The sequence below is a fragment of the Nicotiana attenuata genome, chromosome 6 (assembly GCF_001879085.1).
Source record: "Nicotiana attenuata strain UT chromosome 6, NIATTr2, whole genome shotgun sequence".
Lineage (NCBI taxonomy): Eukaryota > Viridiplantae > Streptophyta > Magnoliopsida > Solanales > Solanaceae > Nicotiana > Nicotiana attenuata.
In genome coordinates, this window is record NC_031994.1 from 45167856 (window position 1) to 45180451 (window position 12596).

Below are 12596 nucleotides of genomic sequence, written 5' to 3' on the forward strand. Positions count from 1 at the left end.
GAGGAGGAATGAATGTTCTAGAAATCATTTCATTTAAACTGTACAAGATCACAACTGAGTGGAGCTCCTCCACTATATACACAAAACCAGCTAACTGACAACTGTCACTAACTAACCACTCTAACCACTAAGCTAAGCTAACCAACTAGTTGATAACCTAGGCTAAGTAATGAATATTTATATAATTAATCTTAACACCCTCCTCAAGTTGGAGGTGTGGTAAACAGAGCCAACTTGCCCAACGTGGCACTATGTTTGATTCCAGTATTGGTCAGAATGTCGGCTAGTTGACTGCCTGTCCTAATATGATGCAGTGAAACTAGTCCTGCTTGTAATTGATCACGCACAAAATGACAGTCCACTTCTATGTGCTTGGTTCTTTCGTGGAAGACTAGATTCTTGGCAATGTGAAGTGCAGATTGGCTATCACAGAACACTGAAATAGGCATTGAAAAAGGGACAGTCAGCTGCTCAAACGGCCTGCTCAACCATACCAGTTCCCCCACTACTTTCCTTAATGCCATGTACTCTACTTCTGTAGAAGATAGTGATATAGTTTCCTGTTTCTTGGACTTCCAGCTGATAGGGTTATTCCCCAGAAGTACCAGATAACCTGTAATGGATCTCCTGGAGTTTGGGCAAGCTGCCCAATCAGAGTCACAGTAGGCCTTGACTGTGCAATCTGCATCTTTAGACATGAAGATTCCCAGGGTAGGATCACTTCTCAAGTAACTGAGCAGATGGAATGCTACCTTCAAATGAGGTTCTCTGGGCTCTTGCATGATCTGACTCAAGTGTTGGACACTATATGTAATATCCAACCTAGTATTGGTTAAGAAATTTAGTTTCCCTACGAGCTTTCTATAGTAAGTGGGATCTTGTAGAATGGTACCTTCTTTGGCCTTTAGTTTTATGGTAGGATCCAAGGGAGAAGAGCAAAGTTTGTAATCCAGGCAATTGTACTCCTTCAGCATGTCCAATACAAACTTCCTTTGAAAGATTATGACATCATCATCTTTGTACATCACCTCTAATCCCAGAAAATAATGCAGTTGGCCCAGGTCTTTGATCCTAAATTGCTCATGTAAGAAGTTCTTCAATTGTATGATCTCTTCCTGATCAGTCCTAGTAAGCAGCACATCATCTACAGATACTGCAACATATACTGATGATTTGCCATCTTTCTTAGAGAAAAGTGAGTAGTCATTCATTCAGTGTGTATACCCTTTTGAACACAAAGCTTCAGTCAGTTTTGCATACCACTGTCAACAGGCATGCTTTAGGCCATAGAGAAATTTGTTTAACTTGCAAACTAGTATTTGCTTATCCACAACAAGTCCAGGTGGAACTTGCATATAACTTCCTCATTAAGGTCCCCATGGAGGAAGGCATTGTTTACATCTGACTGAGATATACACCACCCTTTCTTCACTACTGTAGCAATCAGTGTTCTTACTGTTGTCATTTTCACTACTGGTGAGAATGTTTCTGTATAGTCAATTCCTGCTTGCTGAGTATAGCCTTTGACAACCAACCTGGCTTTAAATCTTTCTATGCTACCATCAGCTTTGTGCTTCACCTTGTAAACCCACTTGCACCCTATTGCTTGCTTCCCAGGTGGTAGAGGTACCAAATACCAAGTGTGATTAGAGTATAGAGCTTCAAACTCTTGTGTCATTGCAGCTTGCCAAGCAGGATCAATAGCTGCCTCCTCATATGATGATGGTTCCCTGTCATGACAAACATATTTCACAAGAACTTGACTATCAGGAGTTAGTAGATCAGAGGCAACATGTTGGTTCATAGAAAACAAAACATTAAGAGAATTAGGATTTGATTTAAGTTTGGGTAGAGAATGCACATAATCTTGTAAATAACTAGGTGCTTTATGTGTCCTTAAGGACTGTCTCAGATGCATAGGTTCTACATGGGGTTCTGTGGTGAAAAGGGTATTGGAGAGTTAGGCATCATAGAAGACGATGAGGAGTGGTCATGTGTAGGTGACATGAGATTGGTTGTGTTGTCAGCATGACTCCCTTGATCACTCAAGGCTTCAGATGCTTGTTGTGTGATGTTTGTGCTGTCAGAAGTTTGCTCAGCTAGAGGTTCAATGAAAGGAATTGAATGAGGAACACATGGTTGGGAAGATGTATTGCAAATGGGAAAATGGATTCATTGAAGACTACATCCCTGGAGACAGTGATTCTTCTAGTGGCTAGACTTAAAACCTTGTATACGTTTGTGTTAAAAGGGTAGCCAACAAATACATGTGGTGTTGTTTTGGGCTCAAACTTGTCTCTATGAGGTATAGGTACAGTAGGGTAGCATAGGCAACCAAAGCTCTTTAAGTGAGAATATTTTGGTTTCCTTTTATATAACAGTTCATATGGAGTTTAGAGAGGTGGAAGGAAGTCTATTTATGATATAGGTGGCATATAGTACACATTCACCAAAATATCTTAGGGGCAGTTTGGATTGAAAAAGGAGTGCTCGCAGTTTCAAGGAGATACTTGTATTTTCTTTTCACCACACCATTTTGTTGTGGGGTGTAGGGACAAGTTCTTTAGTGGATGATACCTTTAGATTGAAATAGGGTGTTTGTTTCTGCATTGGTGAATTCAAGTCCATTATTTGTTCTCATAGCTTTCACAGTTACTCCAAACTGATTTTCCACCACACTAATGAATCCCTTAAGTACTTGGAGGGCATTGCTTTTACTAGATAGAAGATGAATCCAGGTGGACCTGCTGAAATCATCCACAATGGTCATGAAATACTTATATTTATCATGTGTGGGCACATGGTATGGTCCCCACATATCAACATATAACAGTTCAAAAATTTTATTGGTTGTGCTGGTTTTTTGGGGGAATGGGAGCCTTTCATGTCTGGCCATTAGACAGATGGTGCAATTGAAAGGCTGTTTGGAAGAAAAGGTTACAGGAATGGAGGAAATATTTTTCATTTTTACAAAGGGAACATGTCCAAGTCTGTTTGCCACAGAACATCTACATTGTCTCCAACACACAAATGAGAAAAAGTACTAGGACTTTTAGAAGATGAATTCACAAAAGAGAATTGTTCTTCAGTACCTGCACTTGAATTATTTACAACTGGATAAGAAGGAACACACTTATTGACATGTAATGGCATATTTACAACAGAGTGAGATGGACATTGTGTGTTACAAGTGCAGCAAGTGATAAGGGTGGACAAGTAATCATTGGTCTTTGCTCCAAGATTTGTACTGTTGTTCTTCAAGCAGCTTGGACACAAGATGTATAGCCCATCTTTGACTCTACCAATCACCAGAGGCCTCTTCATTGAAGGGGCCTGTAGTATGCAACAATGTTTAATGAAGGCAACAAGATAACTGATGAGAAGTGAGGGAGTGAACAAAGATTAGGTTGTATCTGAAGGAAGGGACAAGCATTACCCTACTTAGAGTGATCTTATGAGTAAGCACAACATTACCAATCTCAGTCATCTTCATTTATATCCATTTGGAAGTATGACAAGAAAAAGGATAAGGTAAAGTTATTATGTTGGTTAGCAAGGATCTGTTAAAGGTCATATTGTTTGATGCCCCTAAATCTATAATCCATGAGTCAGTTTTACTTTTGAAACATTCACATGAGAGTTTACCAAAATCAATAGAGGAAGTGCAAGCTATGACACCTGCAAAGTTTGCTGCTCCAGATGGAATGTTGGCATTATTTGTGCAGTCTCTTCCTCCTCCTGATTAGAATTGCTGCAGCAGGTTCACTAGCTGACTGTATTCTTGCTTGGTGAGGCTTACATTCTGAGCAGTGCAGCTCTCATTGTCAGCATGTTGAGTATCTGTGGCTGCTACATATGCATTAGCCATTCCCCTATTTCCTCTATTGAACCTGGTATTCTGGTTCACATTTGGATTGTTCCCACAGTTAAAGTTTTGTCTTGGATTTTGACTGAGGTTGGAAGCTTAATTGTAACTAGTGTTTGGATTCTAATTTTGATTTAGACCTTGAGGATAGCCATGGAGTTTGTAACACTTCTCTTTTGTATGCTCTAGTATTTTGCAATAGTCACAGAAAGGTCTGTTCCTGTTGTTGTGAGTGTTGTTGGGAGAATAATTTGTTTTGAATGATCCTGTCTTGCTTGTGTTAATATTCAGGGCTGATGACTCAAGATCCAAGTGGTTATGAGGTTTAATTTCTCTCTATCTTCCTCTTGAATCAGCAATGAAAAAGCTTGTGCAATTGTAGGAAAAGGATTCATCATGAGGATACTACCTCGAACCACAGCGTACGTTTCATTCAGTCCCGTAAGGAATTGTATTAACCACCTATCTTGTTCTGCTTTGTGCATACTTTCCTTAGCTCCACATGTGCAATTGCAGGTACAATGAGATCTAGCAAGCAGAGTGGTGATTTCTTCCCACAGCTTCTTCATTTTAGTGTAATAACTAGTGATATCAAGAGTTCCTTGGGACAGATCATTGATCTTCTTTTGGATCTGGTATAATTTTGTTCCATTAGTTTGATCATATCGATCTTCAAGTTCTTTCCACAACTCGACTGTATCTGTCACATACTCAACACCGTCTGTAATTTCCTTTGCCAAGGAATTCAAAATCCATGAAGTCACCATATCACCATACCTCTCCCACAATCGATAGTTTGAGGAGTCTAGTTCTGGTCTTTGCAATCTCCATTGATGAAGCCCAGCTTGTTCTTCACTGGTAGGGCTCTCACCACACCTCTTTTCCAAGAACGGTAACCAAAACCATCGAATGGAACAGGAACTAATGATGCTCCTGGATTGTTAGAAGGATGCATATAGAAGGGACTACTAGTGTCAATAGTCAACTGATTAGGAGATTCAACCATGGTTGGTGTAGATTGCTCATCATCTCCAACGATAACCATCTCGTATAAGACACAAATTTCAGCTAATCAAGTAATAAAGGATTGTAACTACAGATCTAGGGCTTTGACAGAGAATTCTGAAAACTATGACTCAAAATGATGAGAAGAGATTCTACATGCACGCGATCAGAATTGAAATCGAAGCTAATGAATATAGATCTAACAATTTTGAAGAAATGAATCAGAACCTATGGCCTCGCTCTGATACCATATCAAAACCAGCAATGTAACAGTGATTTGCCTTCAATTTGGCCGTGAACAAGTCGAGCTTCTATGGTAGAGGAGATCAATACCTACGCCATGAAAACGCAGAGAAATGAAGGAGAGGAAGATAGAAGATAGAGATAGAGAGATAGAGGAATGAATGTTCTAGAAATCATTTCATTCAAACTGTACAAGATCACAACTGAGTGGAGCTCCTCCACTATATACACAAAACCAGCTAACTGACAACCGTCACTAACTAACCACTCTAACCACTAAGCTAAGCTAACCAACTAGCTGATAACCTAGGCTAAGTAATGAATATTTATATAATTAATCTTAACAAGAATCTTGGCCAAACAGGCTAAAGGCTCATCGAAGAAACTCCCTTTGTAAAAGTAGATCCACAGTTTCCAAAGGATGTCAATTGATAGAAGATAGGGACGATAGGGGTGGCAAATGGCGGGTCAGGTCGATATGGGCGGGTCGAAAACGAATAATGCAAAAATAATAAATTATCTGATCCGACCCATACTTAATACGAATAGAAAATGAGTCGGATAATATGGATATCCATATTATCCATGGCTTCTTTAGTATGATCACTTGTGGGAGAATTTTTAGTCCCCCAAACTTGAGGAACCCCTAATTTTAGTTTTTATAAATGCAAAAGTTAAACATATTAGTTATCCATTTTCCAAAGGCAAAATACATAAGTTACCCCCTAAACTATATACCAAATCCCTCTTACACACTTTCTGACCACGAAAATTACCGTACACACTTAACCTTTTTAGAGTGTGCCTGAGAGGCACCACTTTTGACCAGGTATATTACACGCAAAAAGGAGCGCGTGAAAAGATGAAAATGTGTGTCTGTAGCTTTATGTCAACGGTTCAGATTTAATAAAGTCGATTCTATGGTCCAAATTTATTTATTTTTCTTTTTCTTTTTCTTTTGTTTTCCCCTCCAATCCCTCCATGACCAGTGAAACCCTCCTGTTCTCTTCCAACTCCATTGTCTCATTTCACTGAATCATTCTAACAATAAAACACCTACAAAAAATTCAGTATTAATTTCTATTGATTTTAGTTCATGGCCTCTCTTTAACATATAATTAGCAAATATTTGAAGATCCAGTTCAGAAAAAATGCTGCAAATACACTTCCCATGCATCGGCATCTCCAGAAATGCTCACCTCTTTCAGTTGGCATACTAGCAAATAACTGGAGACCCAATTTGAAAAAAAATGCTAACAATTAGACTTCTTCATTGATAGCCTCTCAGTAACATATGAGCAAAAAAACCAGTTCAGAATATACAAAAATGGCAGAGAGCTTAGAGATTTAGTACACCAAAACCCAGAAGATCAACTCGAACTAAAAAGTTTCAGGCAAGGAGGGGTCGTTACTGGCCTTTTGTTTTTCGATGACAAGATCATTTTCTTGCGATGATTAATGCGGGGCGATGTATTGAAGGTGGTTATTTGGATGGGACCTTTTTCTTTTCTTTTGATTATGGCTATGGCAGCGGCCATGGAGGTGGTGTTGGTGCCAGCCACAGAGGAGGAAGCCGAAGGTATGATAGTTTGAAGAAGATGAGAGGCTTGGGGATGAAGGGGGGTGTTTTTTATTTTTTCTTTTAAATATTAAGTATTTTCTTTTTTTTACTTGAATTAGTACACGTGTCACGACCTTATTGATGCGTGACAACACACATGTTTTGAAGAATTGGTCAAGAAAAAAGTGGTGTTGTTATAAAACAATAAAAAAAGAAGAAGAGTATTGCAGAGAAAAGTAGAGGGAGAGAATTCTTATTGATTTGGGATGATTTACAATGGAATAAAACCCTCTATTTATAGGGAGAAGGTGACTTAGCCACCAAGTAATAAACCCTAGAATCTCTCTAAATATAGACATTCACCATAAATAAAATTCTATTTATAACACTCCCTCTTGAATGTCTATTCAACAGATAATGTGCCTCGTTAAAACCTTAAATAATATAAAACCCAGTGGGAAAAAAATTTTAGAGAAGGAAAAAGAGTACACATATCTAATAATACGCCTTTTGGTTGCCTCGTTAAAAACCTTGCAAGGAAAACCCAGTGGGACAAAATCTTGTAAGGGAAAAAGAGTACAACGCGTATTAACTCCCCCTCATGAGAGCATCACTTCACATCCTTAAGCATTTGCATTCCAATCTTGTGCACCATCTTCAAAAGATCTTTGGTAGATATTTGATAAACAAATCAGCCATATTAACTTGAATGAATATATTGCACCTTGAAATCATCATTCTTGATAGAGATGGATTGTCTTCATATGATCTTGTTGGAATAGTCAGTTCAATATCTTCACATAGAGGTAAAAACTCTTGCTATCATATTATCATGCATATAGTTATAGCAAGATACATTTGTGCACAAATTGCACTGAGGATGTAGTACTTCATGACCATGAATTCTATATGCTTTAAGCAATTTAAATCCTTCAGGGATTGTTAAGTCATATAAGCCATATAATAGACTTTAGATGCATATCAAGTTTTCATGTCATGCTAGACATATAAGATATCGAAAACTAATTGCACATACCATTGACTTTATGCTTTCAAGTGTTTGAACTACATGTTCAAAACTACATGTCTTTCATATGAAACCAAATTCTACTTGAATTGTTTCTCCAGACTTAAGATCCTCATATATATTTAGTGCTATAATCAATGTCATCGACAAACATTTTATATCGGTTCCAACCTCCTTATTTTTCATAAATACATAACATAGTGATCTCTTCATTTATATTTTCAGGTACCTGAATCTCTCATGAGATTTTTTGAAGTGTTATGTCATGTGATCTTCTAGATCACTTGCCTCCTTTATTATGATCATTTAGATCATTTGCACATCTTCTTTATCTAGAAGTTTATTTGAAACCGATTTGTCTATACGATTCAAGCGTACCATAGACTTTGTCCTTCTAGGACTTAATAGGAGCATTTGCAATGAGAATGTAGTTACTTTCTTTGGGCCAGCAAATGCGTCTGGCATGCTTTGCAATATATTGCACATGAATTATCCTTTTATGAACTTCAAGTTCATATTATTTTATTCGAGGATTAGATGTATAAATGATAATTCATTCCATGTAACTTTTTCTCAACTGTTGTATCTTGTCTCCCCCTCATGTTAGAAAAACTAACTTGTTTCCTCAACTTTGAGAACCCATCTTTGTGCGTTATGGTGATAATTATAATATACACCGCACATCAATAATAATAAGATGGAATTATTTGGTTCCTGACCCTGAACCACTTGTGAGGGGAGAAAGTAATATACTTTCGTATAAAACGTATATCAAACTGATATACATAACTTTGTTCTCATAAGCAATAGTTTAGCTATTAAGTGGAGGCACTCAATAAATCATTTTGCTAAACCAACTGTGATATAAACCAACTTATCAAGAAGAACTATCTTGAATAAAAAATCTGGAAATTATGCTTTATATTAAATTATTGAGCAAGTTACCTCGCAAACACCAGGTTACGGGTCAATAATAATTGCACATGTAACCATCTCATAGATGCATCTTATGTGGTATACATGGTAGGTGAGTGGACCCATATTCACCTTTGATATTTCCAGCATTCATGGGATTCAATCCCAATTTTAGTTGGTATATTAATTAATGAGAACAAGCAACATTAAGAGAATTCGTAAAGAACTTCTAGTTCTTTAAAATTTACCCATGTGAATTCTCTTTTATTTTTGCACATCATACTTAAATTGATATGGGTAAACCAATTATGCCAACTGAATAAATTATCAATATTGATAAACTTCACATTTACACCATGACGTGTGCAATTATCAATAAACTCCAAGTTTATTATGATATGGGTTTTTATATCAATAAACTTTCACTTTATTGTGGTATTCTTTTATTTGTGTAGTACAAACTGGAGAATAAAGCGGGTAGCTTTTCACATACATATTATCTCGCTGCAAGTTGTAGTAATAGAAGATACTAAATCTTTCCTTTATTTGTAGTCTCAATATAATCAACCGCTTTCGCGTATACTTTGGAAACTGAATAAGTTTCTTTGAGACTTACTACAGCCCAATATCTTATTGGTAATCAATTGTGTTTCTCCAAAATAGTATAATTGGCTCTTGCAAAGTTCTCAATTAATTTTGTAGTACCACATATTCATCGACACCCATATGGTGAATATCTCTTTTAAAGAGAAAATTATACCATTATGGTTATGGTCAAAATTATATGCAAGATCTGTTTCTTGCATTACCGTTGTCTTTTAACAATCACAATGCCAAAATATTTTGGCGTACAATAGGTACGTGACCAATGACCAATCATGCCATAATAATGACATTATTTTCTTATATCATCTCAAACCTCCTTTTAGAGGTGAGTGCAGTATATTCACTACCACTAGCACGTTCATATTCTTTGAAGAATGAATATGTATTCATAAATCAGATGTTGTCACATTCACATCATGAATGGACCATAATCATCTATTGTGCTTTATAAAATCTCATATCGAATCGTTGACAAATATTACCTTCACAGAGTGAAGGATTATTTTGAGAATCCTTATTATTCTCACTATCACAATGATGACTATTATAATTTCGTCCATTGCCACGTCCACATCCATTGATACATTCATAGTGATAATTTTGTCTTCTTTCAGACTTATCACATACTGCTATCACATTCTCTTAAGGGAATGAGAATGGAGCAAATTCAATGGGACGGGTTTCCACTTTTTGTGCCCATAATCATACATGAATTTGATCATGTCAAGACATAGAAATTTTACCACTTTGGGTGGTTATAATTTCTTTCAAACTCCATTAGAGTTATTATCAAACTTTGTTGTCTTTGCTTGTATATAAAATCAAATTATAGAATTTCAAGAATTTAAAAGAGAAAAATAAAGTAAAATACTTACCTTAAATCCAGAATTAAATCATGAAGGAAGTTCATGGAACGATTGACAATCATTATGCTCAATCCCAAAGCTTCTACTCAATTGGTTAGAGTCTCGTGCTGATAACGTGTTATAAAACAATAAAAAAAAAAGAAGAGTATTGCACAGAAAAGTAGAGGGAGAGAATTCTTATTGATTTGGGATGATTTACAATGGAATAAAACCCTCTATTTATAGGGAGAGGGTGACTTAAATAAACCCTAGAATCTCTCTAAATATAGACATTTACCATAAATAAAATTCTATTTATAACAGGTGTGTCTTAGACATATTTTGAAAAGGTTAAGTGTGTAAGTTAATTTTCGTGATCAGAAAGTGTGCAAGAGGGATTTGGTCTATAGTTTAGGGGGTAACTTATCTATTTTGTATTTTCTAAATGGATAATATGGTTATTAACCATATTTGATCTGTTTTTAAAAAGTTCATTATCCAACCCATTTTTAATTGATAATATGAATAAATAAATATTTTTCTTAATCCATTTTGTCACTACTAGGGAACAAGTTGGGAGAGGGTAAGCTTACCATAAAGGAGTTAAGAATAGTAAGAAGAGTCCTTTTTTCATCTTGTAAGAAAGTTGTGCTGGAAAAAGGACTGGTATTTGAAAGTATTCAATTCAGAGAAGTTGTAACCAGCTATACAATTCAAAAAGGGTTAAGCTAAAAAAGTGTGTGAATAAATCAACAAGACTTAGGTTGGAGTGTAGGGATGTATGCAAGCATATATTGGCTCCAAAACAAAGGACGATTTTGTGGTAAAAGCTTGGCCAAATACATAGACATTCCTTTTCATCTTAAACCCGTTCCATTTGAACACTCCAAGCACAACCTAAATGTGTCATTTGAACACAAAATGCTGACATGGCAAGGTAAGTGTTTCTCACATTTTCCAAGCGCATGAAATCATTCCAAAAAATAAACTCTACATACTTCTTGTCGGAAAATGTACAGCTTCTGCCAGAAAATTTTCCGTCCATCTTCTTCGCCCAATTTTTTTAGATTTGTTCACACCATTATAATTGTATCCTTCTTTAGATCTGGGCACACCATCACCACCTTTAAATCTGGCCACCATCGTAAAGTTCCCATATTTCCTCTCATTTTGAAGATCTGGTTGGCTGCTGCAATTCTGGCTGTAAAAGTAGAGCAGCATCCCTACCTGCCTACCTCATCTTCTCCATTATCTTCCACCATGGGATGGAACGAACAAGAAGAGTGACAAGAGCCCTCTCATTTTCACTCGTCCGGCGAAATTTTATTCTTTCCGACGAAGTTTCATTTTGTTCTCAACAGTTAAACGTGACTCGGCTAGATTTGAGCGGATCTGGCCGGAAATAACAAGTTTTTGGCGACCCTTTTGCATTGGTGTCTTCTTCTCCTCGTTTTTTTCTTCTTTTTTTTGTCTATAGGTTATAGATCTAAAAATATATGGTAAAAGTCCACCATCTCTAATCCAGTCAGAATTATTTCCCGTAACTTTGTGGTTCTCGGATTTTTATTTTTCCGGCAACCTTCATGCTTATGTTCGTTGATTTTTATGATTGAGTCCCATCTTTGGTACATTTAGATTGGGTTTGATTTCACTATCCTCAACTATTGCATCATATTCTGTTTGTTTGCCAATGATTTTAATGGTCAATTGTTGCTGCATTTTGAAGGGGAAAAAATGGCCGGGGGTCATTGGGGAAGATGACAGATTGATGGGGTTAATGTGAAATACGCGTGTCTTTGTCTTATTCGTCAATCTGACATGTGAATTATACGCTCCTTTTGTGTTTGGTTGCCTAAGAATTTTGTGTTCAGATGACACGTTTAAGTGTGCTTGGAGTGTTCAAATAGAACGGGTTTAAGATAGAGTGTCTAAGTGAAAAAGCGCGAACAACTTTAAGGGGGTGTCGATGTATTTGGCCTAAAAACTTATAACTCAATAAACAAATCATGGGTAATCATGCTGTGGAAATTAGAAAAATATTTTTTAATAGGGATTGAATTGGTAAGGTACAGTTCTGAGAATGGATTATAAATGTGATGTGAAAGCTGGTGATTTGGGAAGTGGATTTTTTTAAGTTTCTTTGAAATTTTTTAAGAAGGCATTCATTGAGATTGAAGGAAGTGCATGCATTTTGTGACAATTCACAAAATGTTTCTTATTACTCCCTCCATTTACATTAGTTGTTCTCTTTAATTTGAACTTTTCATGCTACTTAAAAAATAATAATGAAATATATATTTTATATTTTTATCCATAATAATAATAGATTTTCCAAAAGTCTTGAAAAATAATTTTGGGAATGAGTAGTTTATGATAAGAGTAAAAGGGGAAAAAATTATTGTCTTTATCCTGATTTAGTATAATAGACAAGTAAAAATAAAAATATATTTTTAGTATAGTGGACAAATAAAAGTGATCGGAGATAGTACTTATCTTGAGATTAAATATGAAAATAAAAATACTTAGAAC